The 20,824-nt window shown below is 44.8% G+C and overlaps 1 protein-coding gene across 1 annotated transcript in view; it reads right to left on the bottom strand.

The window, feature by feature from the left end:
• The window catches only part of PHACTR3 (phosphatase and actin regulator 3), a 191,113-nt gene that overhangs the window by 31,359 nt on the left and 138,930 nt on the right, over positions 1–20,824 (bottom strand). The window lies entirely within an intron of this gene.

Consider the following 20,824-nt stretch of genomic DNA (forward strand, 5'->3'; position numbering starts at 1 on the left):
GACACCCGCATGCTAATGAGGCGCTGAATATGTATTTCAGCGCTTCATTAGTAAACTTTGAAATGGCCATTTGCATGGCCATTTCAAAGTTTTTGGCGAGTGTAGACATAGCCACAATGAGGTTTACTAGCTTTGAAATAAAGCATCCATTATTTTGAAACAGCGGTTGCACTGTGTAGTTGCTAGCAAAGTTTTATTTCAAAAAAAGGGCTGCTAGTTTTAAATGACTTTGCTGGGTAGACATACCCCAAGAGCCCAGTCCACGCCCATGGAAATTAATGGAGATTCTTCTCATTGAATTGGTTGTACAGCCTCCCAGCCAAAGGAAGAGTCCAAAGTCTCCTCTTTAGTGCAATAACATTCTGCAGATGGGACACAGAAGTAGCTGTGGCCAAGGGCACTATTGTGGGAGGGCAGAGGGCAGCTGCATGTGTACCAGAACATTGCTTGTTCTTCTTTCTATTCCCCTTTCAGGGAGTGAGGGGAAAGTACACAGGCTGAGAGTGAGAGGCATTCACACAGGCTGTGTAATTTCCCATTGCTCCCTGACAGCCAGGGGAATGGGAAGAAAAGCATGGCTTTGGAATGCATGGCTGCTGTCCCCTCCCCATCACCCTCCCAAAGTGGCACTTGTCTGACCCAGTCTTGGGCTCATCCCTGTTGTACAGGGCAGTTTGTGGTATATGTTATTCCATGAAGCAGTACTATAGAGGGTTGCATACAGCATTTGTGGATAATGGTTTCCAAAGAGAAAGTGATTGACCCATATGAATTTTTAGTACTCTTTGTTTGTTTACGTTTTTTTCCTGTATAGCCATAAAGTCCTCTCAAAGCTTGCAGTTTAAACCTAGAGGCTAAAATCTCTTTAGTTTAGCAAACAGGAGTCTTGCACTTCAAATCCACATAACTGCTAGTTTCCGTTTGTGAAACGGAAACCGCTGGTAGGGGGGTTGTTTTTTAAGATGTTCTGAGTTGCTGGTTTCTGGACATGTCCCAGGATCAAGCCCAATGACTACACTTGAATTGTTAATTGTATTTTAATTATTACGTGTTGGCTAGCATGCCTATAAATTCTAGTATAGTCAACATAGGTTTGTTTCAGGACACAAATCTCTCCTCTTAGCATAGGGCTAAACCCAACTAGCAAATAATGTTTTCTTTCTTGTCTGGAATTTACATTGGTGTTAATTCACATGTTAAATCACCACTGAATAGTCAGTTGTAGACACACGATGAATCCACAGTGAATGCTAAAGGTATTCAATAACTCTTAGGACAAGGATGGGCAATAAGAGGCCCACAGGCTGGATGTTGTTCACCAGGGTTAGCCCTGATGGGCCACTTTATCTGAGTGTCCAGTAGTACAGCAACATACAGCACCTGTTAGCCACAGATTCCAGTTCCTGGCCAACGGTAGTTGTGGAAAGCAGTGTTCTGGTCTGTGCCTCTTCCTGCAGCTTCCATTGGCCGGAATGTGGCCAACGGGCGCTATATGCAGCCATACCCATGGACACTCGGGTAAATAGCTAACCCTGGTAAACTGTACCTGGCTTATTGCCCACACCTGTTCTAGGAAGAAGCCTAGGTTTTTCATTAAAATGATGAGCAGCCTGTGCTATGACAGTGAGCATTGTGAGGAGCCCCATAAGGTACACACCTTCCTGTGAGTTTGGGCAAAGGGAGGCCAACAGATCTGCTGGGCTCTGTCTTCCAGGGAGGGGTGGACCTGAGAACAGCCAACCCTCACCCATGCAGAGAGTGCTGTGCAGCATTCTGGCGATGATTTAAAAGGCCCAGGGCTCCAGCCACCACCACTCTTGTGATAGTTGCTGGGAGCCCTGGCCCCTTTGAATCACTGCATCCCACAAAAACTGTCCCTTGTGCCCCTCTTCCTGTTTTGGGCCTGGGTAGGCAACTTGCTCTACGATGAAATGTTAATCCTTGCTTTGAAGCAGTGGTAAAATCTGAAGCTTGGAATGCTTGAGAAAAGGAGAATGAACCAATGTTTCAGACGAGTTACCAGCATGTCTAAGATGTAAGCAAGTTGGTGCCTCCGAGCAAACAAATGCCTCCAATGGAAATCCCAGGGATTAATTCTTACAGCATAATATGTTGGATTTTAAAATAAATACATCTGTCACTGAAACAGCAGGAGAGGGTGGGGGGAATAAAGAGAGAATCCACTATCCACACCCAGCCATATGCACAGTGAAAAAAGGAAAAAGCATGTCATAGACTGAATCTGTTTCCAAACAGGAGGGAATTGGAGGAGGCAGGAAGAGGAGTATTTCTACATTCCTTTTTGCTTGGTATGTAAATAGAGCTTTCAAACACAGCCCTGCAAATCTGCAGATCTCTATGCATATCTGTATCTGTGGGTCATCTTCTGTGGATATTGATGTGGACATTTGTCTAGAACCTTGCAAATCTGCAGTTATCTGCTTTATGGTCACAGGTATCCACCTCTGCAGATGTCAGTGCGGCTGTCCACAGATGCACATACAAATTTTGTATCCGTGCAGGGCTCCCCTTCCAAATGCTCTGGAGCTCAGCACACTGCTAGGAGCTGCTTCTCTGTTAACCCCTTAGGCAACTCTGCTCTGGGGGTTCAAATCTGGCGTGGTGGCAAGTGGCTGCACCAGTCAGGCCTTCCAGCAAAGCTACTCAGGGTTCATGTGCAATTAGATGAGAGATTCTGAATGTATTGAAATCTTACTGAGTACCATTGTCTCTTTGAAGGCCCCTCAGTGGCCTAGGCCTTCTAGAGTTAATATGCTGTTTTCCCATGTAAGCAGGCTGTAGAATCGACTCTTTATTCACAGGGAAAACACAGGAGCCACTGATGCACACATAGATGGCATGAGCAGTGCCCTAAAATGTACTGAAGTCTGTCCAAATTCAGCAAGGATGAACAGCTTGCACTACAGTTAGTTCCAAGATCCCCAGCACACTTAATCTACAATCAGACCTGCCAATGGGGGAGAGGGAGCAGTTGCCCCATGGCCTGGCATTTCAAAGGAGCCCTGAGCACCAGCTGCTGCCAGTGCTGAAGCTCTGGGCTCCTTTGAAATGCCAGGAAGCATTCTGCTGCCTCTTTGTGTGTGGCTCTGAGGGAGTGTGGGTGTGGGGACCAGGGCTGATGGCCCTAGGCATCACCCCTTCTGCCATTGGCCACACCTCATTCAGGGAGCAGGGAGTCAGGCCATAGAATCCTAGGACTGGAAGGGACCTTAGGAGGTCATCTGGTCCAGCCCCCTGCTTCCAGTAGGATCAGTCCTAACTAGCTAAATCAACAAGCTGGGTTAACAAGCATCTGCAAAAATCTGGCCCTCACCCACTGAACGCAGGATAATGGTTCTCTTCACCGATGCAAGATACTGAGAATCTTCTTGTGTGAGGTAAGTATTCCAAAGAAAATCCTGTTTCTTCCCTCGTCCCCCACTTTCCAGTTAATTGAATGACTTACATAGGGAGCCGTTGGCAAACTGCACAGCTGTGGAAGTTTTGGAGACCTCTGTATAACTATAGTCAGTGGGAAGAGACAGCTCTGGTGGCTTGAAAGAATATCCAGGCTATGACCTCTACACACATGATCCAATGAATGCAGCCATCTCAGCTCTTTGCAGCAGATCGCCTGTGCCCATGCATTGCATGGGGGCTAGGATGTCAGTTTCTCTTCCAAACAGTGAACTTTCTTGATGGTGGAAGTAAGTCTGTGAAAACATGGCTGTGTTGCATTTTGGTGTAACCCTTAAAGCAAAGCACTAAGTGAGACCTGATTCCTATAACTGCAGATACTTCTGGGACAAATAGCTTCACCTGATGCCATACACACAATCTCACACTTGTTAGAACTGCAGAAGTCTTTCTGGGCAAATTCTGCCTAGTAATGAGAAACTTCCCAGTCCACTTTCATCCACTCACAAAGCATTCCAATGACCTCTTGAGGTCTCTTCCAGACCTTAGATTCTATGACCCCTGCCTGCAGACATCATGTCACCATATGCTGCTCTGCTGTCTCCTCTCACAATGTTGTCTCAGGCAATGCAAGCTTAAAGCTCAGCTAGTGCTGGTAGGGGCTGGATGGCTCAGGTCTGCTTTGCATTATATCTCATATAACAGGTTCCAACAGTGCATTATGGCTCTTTCTTTCACACCTACACTGAATTCCAATCTGCTACGTGGCATGCCCTTGGAAAGGCCTGTCTCTTCAAGTGACGTTTTTATTACAGTGTATTTGGAATATATCCTGTCGTCAGACTCTTGCTCACACACTGTATGGAACTCCCTAAAGAGGTCCACAGACAGCTCAAAGGTGTCATGTGGCCACGACTTAAGATTCTGCCACCTATTACTCCTGCTTAGTGTCTTACTCCTCACGTAGCTCCATTAAATAACTGAGACTGACCAACCCCGGCTGGGGATTTGTCCACACTTTTTGGTATACAAAGAAATACCCTATAATACAACTGCCTGATGGGCCCAAATGCTGCTTCATTAATATTCAGGATCACTACAGAAAACCCCAAATCCTATGGAGTCCCAGCCTGCAGACCCATAGAATTTAAGGCAGTGACAGGCAACCTAAGCTAGTGAGTGGCCTGAACAAGTGGCCCCCCTTCTCCTCAGTGGATCACAGATTGGCATCACCAAGATGGTCTCCCAGCATAGGGTAGTTTCTCAACAGCGCTCGCATACCTAGAATTTGCAGGGTGTGCCAATTGAACTGTAGCAGCGCTTTGATTGGATACAGAGGGAGCGCACAGCTCTTACAGTCAATGTTGTGCGCAATCAGCATGCACCTCACTTCACACGTCCTGGCTTTACCTGTGGGTCACCAGTAGGAAGAAAAACCAACATGGATGGAAACCAGCAGAATATGGCAACCCTGCATGCTGGCTACAGTAAACAAATTATTTTGTGGGTCACATTTAGAACCCCAATGCTCTGCGTGCAGATGCATGCAACAGGTTGCCCACCACTGCTCTAAGGCCAGAAGGGACCATCCTGGGCATCTAGTCCGACCTCCTGCACATCACAAGTCACTGCATCTTGCCACTCACACCTGGTCTGTTCAGAAGTACACTAAACACTCGGGGTACATTTGATCACACTCTATGGCTATGTCTACACTAGAAGCATCTGTCTACAGAAGTTACTGTCAGGAAAAATGTTCCAACAAAACTTCTGTAGACAGATTGTGTCTATACATAAAAGCAGATGGATCATTGGATCCACTCTGTCAACAAAAGGGTCCTGACGAGCCTCTACACAGCTTTTTTGTTGACAGTTGCTGCACACAAAACACATTTTGTGTGTAGTCACTTGGCTAGTTTTGCCTACAAAACTCCAGTTTTATCTACAAAACTCTCTAGTGTAGATGTAGGCTATATATTATATTCTTTATATTGAAAGCAGGCTGCTCAATACCCTTTTTGGCAGTTAAGTAAATGGTGGGGGGAAAAGTCATGTTCCTTGCAATAGAAAAGGTGTTTCACTTTAAAGATTTTTTTTTTTTTTCAAAAAGAGAACCCTTTTCTTCCTTTCATGGCTGGTATTCTGAAGTCTGGCCACCTTGCATGATATACAGCAGTATTCTTATTCGAGAGAGAGATCCTGTCTGATATTAGGCATTATTAGATTAGCCTTTTCTCTTTGCAATATGCTGTTTGCTATTTTTTCAGAGTACATTTTTCCTCGGTACATGACTGCTGTCTAACAAAATATTCATTCATTCAGAAATGTCACTCAAAAATATTAATAAAACCCCACCAAGCCAGCCCTGGGCCATTGAAGATTTGTGAGCTCTAGCAGAGAATGGTTTCTGTACTGAATTAGTCTCTTGGCAGAACGATTTTCTTCATTTTGTTTAAGGACAAAAATCGTATCTCACGTCTTTGCAGCACATCAGTTGAGCTAGAATGGATGGATCTCACTGCAATGCACTTTAAGAAGCAGATTTTACCAACATGCTGATTTTTTGCAAGCTGACATGTTTTCTGGTTGCCTGGATACAGTCCTCTAAAAAGCTGGGGTTCTGCCTCAGAAGGCACTGACTATTTCTCATCCGGGCAATTCCATCATACACCCTGACTATAACTGTCCTTTGACAAATTAAACCATGATGGAGTCTTTACCTGCTGTTTAATTCAAGTGTTTCCCTGTCCACTTTCAACATTACACTTCAGTTTTTTTTTTTAATTTCACTAGATAAATATTTTGCAGTGTAGTTACAAACACAGGGGTTCCTTTTGACCTCTTGATAGGTAATATGCATTGACAAACATACATTTGGTGCCTGTTGGGAGGTAACATTATACTAAGCACCAAAGGGTCAACAGGGAGGTCACGAAGAGCAAAGAATCAATAGAAAATGGCTGCGCCCTGTATTTGACCTCAGCTGCTTTTAAGTAAAGAAGACAAAGTGGTGTGATTCTACCTAATGCAATTTGCCTGGTTGGAAAAGGGAACTGAATAAAGCAGATTTTGTGAAAACATCATCAGATCATTTACAAGCCCATATGAAAGGCTATTAAATATTTCTCTATTTAAAACAAGGAGCATTTTGCATCTTTAATCTGATCTTTCTCTCCAGATTCTCTTCCATAAATATTTATTTTCTTCATCTTTCAATCCTCGGCATCCCTGAGATAACTTGCATAGTGAACAAACTGCTTTTTCATTGACCCAGTTTTGCAGCATGAAAGCAGGGAAGCCAGAGCCTTGGATTCCTGAGGGGAAACAAGATTCTGTCTTTGAGCCTGAATGAAATGCGATGGTGGAGTCACTGTCTGCACTGAGGGAGGAGGAGATTGTGAGAACTTATGAGATTCCAGTTCTACTACCCTAGGCTGGGATCTAATCAGATCCCATGAGATTAACAGTTAGATTTGGCCAGTTCTGGGATAGGAGTGCTCCAAGTAAACACCAGAGTTCTGAAGCCAAAGTGCTGGGTGATTTGCTCAATGATATTTTGCCCAGTAATAACGCATTACTGCAATGGGTGTAATGATCAAGAGCACACCTCTCTCCTTACGGGCATGGTCAGCAGTGCCGACAACCAGCCGAGGCCCTGGGGCAGGGTAGAAGGGGTCCCTGGCTCCGGGTGGAAGGGGTCCCTGGCTCCATGACCCTGGAAGGGGTGGGACCCAAGGTGAAAAAGGCTGGGCCTGCGACAGTTAGTCTCTAGTGCCTCTTGGATCATGGCGCTGCCCCCCAACCCAGAGCCGCATGGCGTGGCACAGCAGCACTGCTATGACACTTCACAGGGGCCCAGAGCTCGGGTCACTGTTGCTACTTTGGTGGCATCAGAGTGGCTGAAGGTCCGGGCCCTTTGAAATCCTGGGCCTGGGACAACTTTCCCCTTTGCCCCCCTTGTTGGTGGGTCTGGTCATGGTATCCCAGGTATATGCTAGAAGTACATCACAAAATTTCCACAGACATGGACACCTTGTGAAAGCAGACTTGAACCTTGTGCTTCCCATTTAAATCAATACGAAAGTCACAAGGTTATGCCTTCGCCTTCTGTCACCATTCCATGTGGGAGCAGCATAGAAATGCACAAGTGTCAGTACAAGGAGATTTAAATTAAGGGTTTCAGCCACTCTGCAGGCTGGCTTGAGCTGAGGACCAGTAGAGCAGGACCCTAGATGACGGCTTCCCCTATGCATCATAATTAATTACCTCTGTATGCAGTATAGTCCCTTAGGGCTACACATGTGCACCTCTGGCTGAAGATTACCAGTGGCTGGAGGGCCCAAACTATGTTCACAGGAGATCATTGTAGACTCAGAGATGTTTGCACTAAAGCTCTCTGCTACTTAAAAAAAAGAGAGAGGCTAGTCCCTGCGTGCTGTGCCTATGCGGAGCCAGAAGAGTAGCATGACTTACTTGACTTGAACCCTTGTCCTCTGTGTGGAGCACAGGTCATCTACAAGCCTCCTTCTCTTCACGCTGTCTCAGGGCAAACCTGCTTGCTGACCTCAGGAGTACCCCAGCCATACATCAATTCTTTCTTAATTGTAGTTTCATCAGGTCTGCAAGAAGCCACAAACTGGAAGCTAATGTCACTGTCCAGTTGCATAGCCATGAAACACAATTTACCCTTTTCTCATTTGATCCATACATATTTTATCATAACTTAAACAGAGGGAAATGGTGGCACGGAGTAAATAGGCTTCCTGAGCTACTTTGCAGAAGTTGCCTGTGCAGGAGCTGGACTACAGCTGAGCTGACCTGAATCCTAGAAAGTTAGGAGTCTCATGGGCTATTTTGCAGCTACAACTATCTACCTAACAAACTATGCAAATTAGGCATATCCTGGCATGTGCTATTTTCCATGTGATTCTGGGCTTCTTACATTTTGAAAATCAGGCCTGTTATGCCTATAAAACAGCTGTGAAATCACTGAAATATACAAAACTGTTTTACATTCCATTTATGGAGATGGACGGGTTGAAAGTCTCTGGGTTAGACTCAGAGGAGTAAAAAACAAGGATGAGGTCCTACTAGGAGTCTACTACAGGCCCCCTAGCCAGGTGGATGAGGCTTTCTTTAAACAGCTAATAAAATCATCCAGGGCCCAGAATTTGGTGGTGATGGGGGACTTCAACTATCCAGGTATATGTTGGGAAACTAATACAGCAGGGGATAGACAGTCCAATAAATTATTGGATTGCATTGCAGACAACTTTTTATTCCAAAAGGCTGAAAAAGCTACCGGGGAGAAGATGTTCTAGATTTAATTTTAACAAATAGGGAGGAAATTATTGAGAATTTGAAAGTGGAAGGATGCTTGGGTGACAGTGATCATGAAATCATAGAGTTCACAATTCTAAGGAAGGGTAGAAGGGAAAACAGTACAATAGAGATAATGGATTTCAGGAATGCAGATTTTGGTAAACTCAGACAGCTGGTAGGTAAAGTCCCATGGGAAGCTAAACTGAGGGGAAAAATGGCTGAGGAGAGTTGGCAGTTTTTCAAAGGGACATTATTAAGGGCCCAAAAGCAAGCTATCCCGCTGCATAGGAAAGATAGAAAACATGGCAAAAGACTGTCTTGGCTTAACCAGGAGATCTTGCATGATCTCAAAATAAAAAAGGAATCGTATAAGAAATGGAAACTAGGACAAATTACAAAGGACGAATATAGGCAAACAACACGAGCATGCAGGAGCAAGATTAGAAAGGCTAAGGCACAAAATGAGCTCAAACTAGCTACAAGCGTAAAGGGAAACGAGAAGGCTTTTTACAAATACATTGGTAACAAGAGGAAGACCAAGGAGATGGTAGGGCCATTGGTCAGTGACGAGGGAGAAACAGTATCAGGGAATTTGGAAATGGCAGAGATGTTTAACGATTTCTTTGTTTCGGTCTTCACTGAGAAATCTGAAGGAATGCCTGACATAGATAATGCTACTGAAAAAGGGGTAGGTTTAGATGTTGAAATAAGAAAAGAACAAATTAAAATTTACTTAGAAAAATTAGATGTCTGCAAATCACCAGGGCCTTATGAAATGCATCCTAGAATCCTCAAGGAGCTGATAGAAGAGGTATCTGAGCCTTTAGCAATCATTTTTGGAAAATCGTGGGAGATGGGAGAGATTCCTGAAGACTGGAAAAGGGCAAATATAGTACCCATTTATAAAAGGGGGAACAAGAATAACCCAGGAAACTACAGGCCAGTCAGCTTAACTTCTGTGCCAGGAAAGATAATGGAGCAGGTCATTAAAGAAATCATCTGCAAGCAATTGGAAGGTGGTAAGGTGATAGGGAACAGCCAGAATGGTTTTGTTAAAAACAGATCATGTCAAACCAATCTAATAGCTTTCTTTGATAGAATAACGAGCCTTGTGGATAAGGGAGAGGCGGTGGATGTGGTATACCTAGACTTCAGTAAAGCATTTGACACAGTCTCACATAATATACTTATCAATAAACTATGCAAATACAACTTAGATGGGGCTACTATAAGGTGGGTGAACAATTGGCTGGATAACTGTACCCAGAGAGTAGTTATTAATGGTTTTCAATCCTGCTGGAAAAGTATAACTAGTGGGGTTCTGCAGGGGTCTGTTCATTATCTTCATTAACGATTTAGATATTGACGTAGAAAGTACACTTATTAAGTTTGCAGATGATACCAAGCTGGGAGGGGTTGCAACTTCTTTGGAGGACAGGGTCATAATTCAAAAGGATCTGGATAAACTGGAGAAATGGGCTGAGGTAAACAGGATGAAGTTGAATAAGGACAAATGCAAAGTGTTCCACTTAGGAAGGAACAATCAGTGTCACACATACAGAATGGGAAAGGACTGCCTAGGAATGAATACAGCAGAAAGGGATCTAGGGGTTATAGTGGACCACAAGCTAAATATGAGTCAACAGTGTGATGCTGTTGCGCAAAAAAAAAAAAAAAAAAAAAAGCGAACATGATTCTAGGATGCATTAACAGGTGTGTTGTGAACAAAACACGAGAAGTTTTTGTCATTCTCCCACTCTACTCTGCTCTGGTTAGGCCTCAGCTGGAGTATTGTGTCCAGTTCTGGGCACCGCAGTTCAGGAAGGATGTGGAGAAATTGGAGAGGGTCCAGAGGAGAGCAACGAGAACGATCAAAGGTCTAGAGAACATGACCTATGAAGAAAGGCTGAAAGAATTGGGCTTGTTTAGTTTGGAAAAGAGAAGATTGAGGGGGGACATGATAGCAGTTTTCAGGTATCTAAAAGGGTGTCATAAGGCAGAGGGAGGGAACTTGTTCTTCCTTGCCTCTGAGGACAGAGCAAGAGGTAATGGACTTAAATTGCAGCAGGGGAGGTTCAGGTTGGACATTAGGAAAAAGTTCCTAACTGTCAGGATGATCAAACACTGGAACAAATTGCCAAGGGAGGTGGTAAAATCTCCATTACTGGAGATATTTAAGAAGAGGTTAGATAGATGTCTTTCAGGGATGGTCTGGAAAGTGCTTGGCCCTGCCATGAGGGCAGGGGGCTGGACTCGATGGCCCCTCGAGGTCCCTTCCAGTCCTACTCTTCTATGATTTATCAGGATGTGAGAACAAAGATCCTAGCCTTCATGATCTACTTTATTTGCACAATCTCAGACATTTGTACTTTCACTGTAGGAATCTCCTACTTTGCAAGGTGAAACTTGTAACTCTGTTTACGTATGTAAATCTGTGCTTTTCCTATGGTGACTGCTTTCAAATACTTATAACGCTTACATCCACAGGGCCATAATTACAAGTAGCCCCTTGAATTATGCCTTCTTAAATTGTGAGCGCACCATTTGCATTTGCAAATAGGTCAGTGTGCTAATTGACTGGCCAAAAAATGCTAGTTTGGAAGTGTGCCTTGCCACTCTTTTTGCTGTACTAAATATAAGCTCTAAGGCAGTTTAGAGCTTGCAAATATTATAAGACTGACAGCCCTATAGAAGAGATTTCCATTTATCCAGAGAAACTGCTGTACCCCTATCAATTTCCAGCACTGGCCACCCAGGCTCTGGGGTGACAGCCTATGAGGACAGGCCAGTCTCCAAAGAATTTAGACCCAATGGTCTGCTGCTTTCTTCTTAAAAGGGACGCTGGATATTACTGGATGCACTATGCTGCTGTAAGGTAGTTTGCCAAAATCAAGCAGAATGCAGGTAGAACATTAACATTTACAATCCCTCAAGAGGCTTTGCAAAGTCTTAGCCCTGAGCTTCTCCCTCCTTGGCCGCTTTTTAATTCAGTTCTCCATCATAAGAGAGACAATAAAACATTAACAATAAAGGTTGTGTACAAAGCAGCAGCCAGCCAAAGCACTTGAGATGCTGCACAGACCCTTAATAAAACACATCTACCAAGCAAAACAGAGTGCAACAAAGAAACAGCAAATGAATATCTTCATTAGAAATGCTTGCGTCAACACAGGAACAAGAAGAATGGGAACCTCTGCCAATTTACATACATGCCTACAGAGTTCAATTGCAGCTCTATTTATAGCTCTTGCTGCCTGAGTGGAAGCCTGGGCTTGTACAGCCACCCACACTGCATTCTCTGATGGCTTATTTTTAGCATCAGTGACATGCTTACCTGAAGATCACTTCTACTAAATAAGGACACCATTTGTCACATTGTATGTACATAATTAATCAGCAGTGACAGTAGATCTCTCTCTTTTTCTCTCTCTCTCTCTCTCTCTCTCTCAAAAGCAAAGCTCAGTGCTAAATGTTTAAAATCAAATCACAAACCCTGGAGATGTGTATGCTTTTAAATCAGTGAAATTCCCTGTTGGGGAGAGGACCCACCCAGTTCTCTTTTCAGGAAGCCTAGGACTCTGGTCAGGCTCACTACAATCCCTTTGAAACTAGGCCAAGTTTCAAATGAAGGGCTCAGTTCAAGAAAGTGTCCCCAGGCGGGTTTAAACCACATGTTTAAAGTGAAGCGTATGAGTAAGTGCTGTCTCACATAAGGGCTTTAGCAACTCAGACCCGGCTCTGATGGAAACCAAATAAAATGGTCATCTGAAGCTTCCTCAGACCCATATGATTCCACACCTTCCAAATCAAATCAAGCTTCCTCAGACATCTGTAATTCCACACCTTCCAAATGCTCCCATGAGGGGGAAGCTGGAATATGGTGCTTGTAATGATCCCCTTCCTCGCTGCCGCCGCCCTCCCACCTTCTCTGCCATTTCACTTTTAAAGGGGATAAAACTGTCTAGACCTGGGAAGACTCTGAGTCTAATCTTCAAAGTTTCCAAACAAAAAGTTATTAGCTGTGAACATAGACATCAGCAGGCAGTGCGGAGGGATGTTGTGATGGGGTTTCTCAGTTCTCCTGCAGCATAGGGCCACAGATTCATGACACTGAGAGCCATGTTCCCCAAAGTTTATCTTCATGGCTTTGTGCCCAGCAGTGTTGCGCTTCTCTCACTCTCTCTAGTGTCTCCTGGTTGCAGTTTTGTGGAAGCTATCACAATCTTTGTGTAGTGCATTGGAGCTGTTGGCCAGGGACATGGAGGAACATGTCCTCTGGCCCAATTCCATGATTTCATCCCGTCCCCATCGCAATACAGTACAGGTTTGTCATCTTTTCACTATGGGATAGTGCCGTGAAAGTCCCACCACGCTAAATGGTACAGTGGTAGAAGCTGACTTGGGCAAAGGGCAAAGAGTTTGACAGCTGCAGCCTCACAGCTAGGTGAGGGATATTTTCTGCCACCCCCACTCAGGAACAACACTACAGCCCTAGAACAACTAATTTCCTGGCACCATGCAGCGATGTATAAGGAAAATTGCCTTCTAGCGCTTGCACTGAGGAGAATTGCTCTCAGCTTGCCTCAGTGTACCAAAGCCAACATTTTCAAATTGGATCCACGTATGGAACTATGGGGTCCAGTGCATATCCACAGCTGTCTGGTTAAATAAGCCCTTATATAGCACTCTTCACTGTAACAGCTGAGCTCCTGTTTCTGCACATCCCAGCTGAATACTGCTTAATGCATCGTGTCTACTTATGCAAACACCTGAGGAAGCGAAGTGGAACATGAAGTGAAAATTGCAAATATAATTTATTCTTGGAATTTGTTTTTTCATTGAGACTTAAAGTACTAACAGAGTGTTTCTAAGTGTGCCCATACAAGGCATACTGTGGCTGTCCTTATCTGACTTTTTTTCTCTCTCTCTTCATACAGACTACTGATAATGGGCCTTTTCCACCCTGACTGAATAGACCTTGTCAGCTCTGGCCCTCCCTTTTATTCGGACCCCACTCTTTAAATACCCCTCTGAAACCCACCCCACCCCACCCCCTCCACTCAGGCATCTGATGAAGCGGGTCTTTGCCCACGAAAGCTTATGCTCCAAAATATCTGTTAGTCTATAAGGTGCCACAAGACTTCTTGTTCTCAAAGATACAAACTAACACAGCTACCTCTCTGATACGTGGCTGTAACGGTCACCCTGGCAGTTCAGATGCTAACTTTCCTAAGGAGTCTCAATACTGTAAAGTCATACATCAATTAAACAACCTTTCTACGCATTGCTCTTCATTCTAAAGATCATTTTGTTGCTCTGGGTTTCAGCGTAAATCCCCTATCAAATGAAGTAAGCCTGTCAGACAGAGAGCAATTGTTGCAAATAATCATATTTTTAACTCTTTGACATAATGGGCTCAATTCGTTTAATGCCATTGAGGCCTTTTTATCTGCACTCAGAACACACTGTGAAGGCGAAGAAGGAATGGCAGGAGCTTGGTGCATCAGAACCTCAATTGCCTCGCACGCAATAGACTATTATCAGTATCTGTCATAGCCTATGGCAAATGGGACAGATAAATTAGTGAGAGGTGAATGCTACAGAATGAGGCAATCTGAGGAAACATGGAGTATTGTCATTTGAGGAAGGGCACATTTCCATAGCAACAAGTGGCTGACTTATTTATTAGAAATGGGAGGGAATGCAGAGGGATAAAAATAAACCTAGTGAATAATACAAAAAAAGTAAATGGTAGATTCCTCCCCTGTTCACATTGATATCAGTCAGGAGCATCTCCACTGAAGTCAGTGGACGTGTACTGGAATAAGAGCAGGATCTGCCTAAGTAGTTTTCAGCGTTCAGTTCTGATGGGGAGTGAGGAAGCTGTCTGATAAGTTGGAGGCAGGACAGGTGCCGTGGATCTGGCTGTGTAACTATTTATCAGCGTTTTTTATTTTATTTATTATTGAGTGCATGACTTCCCACCAGCTCTAATATGTTTCAGCTATTGTATCAGTTAGAACTTATCCAGAATCTTTGATTATTGGCATTTTTCTAATGAAGCACCGGGCCCAAAGGATAGTGGTCAATGGCTCAATGCCTGGCTGGCAGTGGATTTCAAGTGGAGTGCTGCAACAACTGGTTCTAGGGCTGGTGGTGTTCAACATCTTTATTAATGACTTGGATGATGGGATAGATTGCACTCTCTGCAAATATGCAGATGACTCTGAGAAAGTGGGTCACGTGGATATCTTCCCTATTGGAAGATAGGAATAGAGTCCAAAATGACATAGAAGTATTGGAGCATTGGGCCAAAAGAAATCTGATGAAGTTCAACAAAAGTGCAGAGTCCTGCACTTGGGAGAGAAGAATCCCAAGCACTGTTACAGCCTGGGTACTGACTGGCTAAGTAGCAGTGTGACAGAAAAAGACCTGGGGATTACAGTGGATGAGAGGCTGAATATGAAGCAATAGTGTGCCCTTGTAGCCAAGAAGGTTAACGGCATATTGGGGTGCATTAGGAGAAACATTTCCAGCAGATCTAGAGAACCTTTTATTTCCCTCTACACAGCACTGATGAGGCCACATCTGGAGTATTGCGTCCAGTTCTGGGTCCCCCCCACCCCGGTACAGAAACAATGTGAATGCATTAGAGTGGGTCCGGTGGAGGGAAAAGAAAATGATCAAGTGGCTGGAGCACATGACCTAGGAGGAGATGCTGAAGGATTTGGGCTTATTTAGTTTGCAGAAGAGAAGACTGAGGGGCAATTTGATAGCAGCCTTCAACTTCCTGAAAGGGGGCTCTAAACAGGATGGAGAGGGCCTGTTTACAGTGGTGACAGATGGCAGAACAAGGAGCAAGGGTCTGAAGTTACAGGTGGAGAGGTGTAGGTTAGATATTAGGAAAAACTATTTCACCAGGAGGGTGGTGAAGCACTGGAATGCGTTACCAAGAGAGATGGTGGAACCTCCATCCCTAGAGGTTTTTAAGTCCCAGCTCGACATGGTCCTGGCTGGGATGATTTAGTTGTGGTTGATCCTGCTTTGGGCAGGGGCTCGACTAGATGATCTCTTAGGGTCCCTTCCAGCCCTATGAGTCTCTGAATCATGTTTTTTGAGAAAAGTTTTCTAATTTTTTTGATTAACTCTAAAATCAATATTTCAGTATCTTCATGAAATAGTCTGAGCTTGTAAAGCCAGTGATTTAAAGGTGGCCTTGAAGGAGTGTGTTACCGATCCTAAGCTACTTTTGATTCCATGAGGATACCACTGGTAAACAATGTACCCAGAACAAAGCTGCCTGTCTACTGACTAGTTTATCAAGAATCACACAGCTGTTAAACAGTGTATCATCAGCCTCCTGGTTTGATCTCATCTCTTAGGCTATGTCTTTACCTAGAGCTGAGCCTAGACGTACACATCCTAGCTCTGATCAAGCCAGTGCTAAAAATAGCAGTGGCGTCAGAGGAGCATAGGCGAGTGGCAGCATGGGCAGGCCCACCCATGGAGCAGGGCTGAGTGGATGTTGCACAGGAGCCTAGCTTTTCAAAGGGGCCTGAGGCTCCCCGCTGCCGCTGCTGTGGTAATGTTGGTGGCTGGAACCCTAGACCCCTCTGAAATGCTACAGAAGTGCCACTTCACCACTACATGCAGCTCTGAGGGCCAGGTGGCAGTGTCATGCTCCAGGCAGTGATAAGGGCTGATTGCGCTCTGCCCCTTCCAGGGGCCCAGAGTGGGGAGGGCCCCCATACACCTTGCCCCCATGCCCACAGTGGCTATCAGCCCTGCTAAGCATGGGCAAACGGCCCTAAATCAGAATCTGTACGTACTTGTGGTAACGAACCTGTGTCATTGCTTATGCTGCTGAGGCTAAACCACTATTTTTAGCCCACTAACTCAGTGAGAGCTAGCACATGTATGTCAGTGCAAGCCAGGGATCACATCTCTAGACACACCCTTACAGTGCAGAGGACAGGCTTGTAACTGGATTGCACAGTTGGAGTTATTGTTGCATAAGTCCCAACAGAGTTATCACATGGGAACAGTAGCTGTGGGATGCTGAAATCCATAGACCACAGAGAGATTGGCAATTTCCCCTGGAACCAGGTGCTGGATCCTAAAATAAAGGGAGTTCTGTATGTCTGAGAATTGTTTAGGGAGTTCCACATCTCTAAACTCGGCTGTGCGCAGCAGTGCTCAGGTAAAGATTTTCAAAGTCCCTGGAGTTTTTATAGCATGTTGAGGATGAGGGAGTGGTGCAGCTGGGAAATTTACTGTACATTTGAGAGAGTTAGTGCATCTGCCTGCCTGCCTGTGGCATGCAGCTCCCTCTTATCATAACTTCAAGCAAGGTCAGAGTTTGGTCGTGCTAGGACAGTGGGAGGTGTATGGATTATGATTATTATCAAACGGAAAGGGAGGGGCAGTTATACTAATGAATGACCACAGGGGAGCAGCAAGAACAGGGACCAGTTAGACCCAGAATGACCATGGGGGTCAGCAAGTGCCCCATACCTGGGGAGCCAGGGCAGTCCCAGCGACAAGTCAGTGGGCAGGCTGCACAGCCCTTACCCCTCCCGGGCAGGCCTGTAGAGATGCCATCAGCAACCCCCACCCCATTCCCTGAGCTCCTACCTTCTGCCTTGAATTCCTCACCATCCCCCAACCCTGACCCCTGCACTCCCCCCACACTCCCAGCCTACTGGTCTGAGCCCCCAGTATCCCCTGCCTAAGGGAACTAAGCAAGGCCAGGGAAGTTTTGAAGAACACTATAGGAATTTAAGCCCTGTACATGCTTCATTGATCACCACTGAGATTTTCAGAGCCAGCTAAGGGATTTAGCCATGCACTCCCATTGAAATGGATTTAGGGGGTATTTGAAAATCTCAACCCAGGTTTGCACTGCATAGGTACCTCCACCACCTGAACGGAAGTGACCAATGCCGTGCATCTACATCTTGAGTTTAGTGTGAAATGTGGCACAGGAAAACTCCGTTTTTTCTGTGGCTCACCCCAAAGTGTGAGTCAGACATTTGGTGGGATATCCCGAGGACATGACCTATTTCTGTATGTTCAAGATGGGATTGTCTATGACGTGTCTTTCAGCATGAAAATATTTCCTCATGATATTTCTGCTGGCTGAGTTTGTTTGCATCGTCATGTTCTATTCTGGTGGACGAGTGGAAAAAAAAGCTGTCCCAGTGCTTATGTATGCTCAGAAATTGTGTGGGGGACTTGCCCCAATCTGCTTTGCATAGCAGGCTATTCTAGCAATCTCTGAACCTTCTGTTGCATGAGTGGCACTCAGTCTGCTGAGTTCTGGGAAGAAAGGGGAGGTAAACGAAAGCATGCCTTCTATTACACTGAATGAGCCTGTCTTTTCAGCCATCCTTAGATATCGCCTCCCAGATTAATAACTTTCATCACAGACTGCTCCTCATTAACTGTCTGTCGTCTTCATGTTTATACACCAAACCTTGTTTTCCACATCTTCCAGCCATGATCGTTCATTATGATCTTTCTCTTGATCTGACACTTATATTGACACTAATTTCAGGCATAAGTTCTGTCTAATTTTTCTTTTCCACCTCAAAGCAGCTTACTGGTGCCCACAAAGCAAGGGAATGGCCTGCAGCCACCCCATATTGAGAGAGCTAGCACAATCTCTGTACAAGTGAAGCAGTCATGCTTGGCTGGGAGTTGGGCAGGAGGCTTCCAAGGAGCCCCCAGGAGCTGGAACAGGAAGAGATGTTGGCGATTCACTACGTGAAAACTCCTCCATGCTTTGTGAAGATTATACAAGTGTCCCAGTGTAGTATCAGAGGGCACTTTTCCAAGTGTGTCAGATGAGTTCTGCAAACCATCTGCAGTTCTGACACCATCTGTATCAGAGGTGCAGCCGTGTTAGTCTGTTTCCACAAAAACAATGAGAAGTCCTGTGGCACCTTATAAACTAACAGATTTATTGGTGCATAAGTTTTCATGAGCAAAGACCCACTTCATCAGATGCATCTGCCCATGAAAGCTTATGTTCCAATAAATCAGTTCATCTAGAAGGTGCCACAGGACTCATTGTCTTCATGGAAACAGACTAACACGGCTATGCCTCTGATGCAGGTGGTTCTAAAATCAGGCTCCTGGCTTCCTGTTACAGATCACACTGTAATTCTGCACAAGCAGCTAAGACTATTAAGCCCAGTATCCTGGTCAAATTGCAGCTCAGGGACTTTTGCCTGCCTAAAATGCACCTATGCTTCTAACAGCTCAGGAAAGCAAATGGATATTTCATGGGTGCAGGGCTTATGGCAGTGAGGCAGCCGAGGCTTGTGAGTGGGTCACATGAGTGGCCCTCCTTCATGTCGGTGTGCTGCAAGATTTTTGTAATCAAGAGGGTCTCCCAGGATAGGGTAGTTTTGTCAATTGCACTTGCATCCCTAGAATTTGCGAGGTGTGACAGTTAAAATGTAGCAGCAGACTCATTGGATGCAGAGGGAATTCATGGCTCTCACAATGTTGTGTGCAATCAACACACACCTCACTTCACATGCCCTTGTTTATGTGTGTATCACTCCTGTAATATTGGTAGGAAAAAAATGTGTGTGAAAACTAGCAGAATCTGGCAACATTGCACATGGGCAGCCATAAACAAAATGTATTGTTGGCCCCACACACAAATCCAATGGGCTGCATGTGGCTCTCAGGCCGAAGGTTGCCTGCTCCTGGCTTAAAGGATCAGGCCTGTGTATTTTTCACTTTGTCTCCTGAGCTGTTGGCAAGACTGTTGTATATGGTGGAATGTCCTCTGTGATACAGCTGCAGATCTTGGTGCTAACAGGATGATTGTCAGCCATTGTATTGTTCACTCTACTTGCGTATTAAATCCTTTTTCTGCATTTTACTCTGTGTTTGTGCAGTGCCTAGTAAGATATGGTGGTCTTATCCATTGGCTTCTAAGTGCTACCATCACACAAATATTAAATAACAATGATAAACAAAGGCACTGTAAAATGAATGCTCCGTATTGACTATCAGCAGGACAGGATACTCTGAAGCTTAACTACCTTTTTTAAAGTATTTTAACGAGTTTTATTCTTAATGTTCAGTCACTGGTCTTTTTTTAGCTGAGATTTCCAGCACAGGGACCAAAGGTGATGGTGTGTTTCATGGCATAGACGCCTCTCTGTTAGGAATTGTCCTCTGATCCATCAACCTATACCGCCTTCCCAACCCTCTAAAACAAAAGCTTATCAAATGCCCAGGCTGAAGAGCTGTCCCAGCTCTTGCTCCAATAACAGCAACTGTTTGTTGAAAGTAGCCAATTCCAATTACTAATATTTAATGAGTCTGCCGTACAGACTCCTCTTCAGCTTTCTGAGTTGGACAGCAACCGTTTTGGCAGCCATTCAGAACGGCCTCTTCCAGCGTGGGAGAGCACAGCCCAGATAATTTAACAATTCGTTTGCCCCCAACTAAAATATTCAGGTTTTGCAAATTATCCAAATTTAGCTATTAAAAATGCAATTTAAATCTAATGGTTTCTGTAAATCACTTCTTATAAGGTCTAACTGCAATACTGGTTTTGCCTCTGCAGCTGAGCCCTCAGACACTGAATAAGAGCTTGTAAGGTATTTACTCAAAGGAAACAGGTCTTTCCTACCCTTGCAATTAGCCCAGATTTCAGCCATCTGTGGATCTGCACTGCTGCATATCTCTCCTGGCAAAGAAAGCCCTACTGCAGCCGGCTGATCCTTATTGAAATGGGGCCCATTAAGCTCCACCAGTGCGTTCTGCAGCTTTCCCTTCTTCTCATGGGGGTTTGAAGATGGCGGCTGTGTGGATCAGCACAAGAGCAGACAGAGCTGTATACTTTGGTGGCAGATTGTGTTCATGAAAGAGGATGGGAGCTAGAACAATGGACTGACTTCAGTGAGAGATTCTGGCAGACATTCCAAGGGTAGAATCTAACTCATTGCACTGAGTTGTTTTGCTTTGTATTTTAAGCCAGAATATCCTGATTTCAGGAGGAGATCAGGTGACCAACCCACAGTGTAGTGTGTGAGTTCAGAAATCTAAAACAAGGCATGTT

This window comes from Carettochelys insculpta, chromosome 17 (genome assembly GCF_033958435.1).
Source record: "Carettochelys insculpta isolate YL-2023 chromosome 17, ASM3395843v1, whole genome shotgun sequence".
NCBI lineage: Eukaryota > Metazoa > Chordata > Testudines > Carettochelyidae > Carettochelys > Carettochelys insculpta.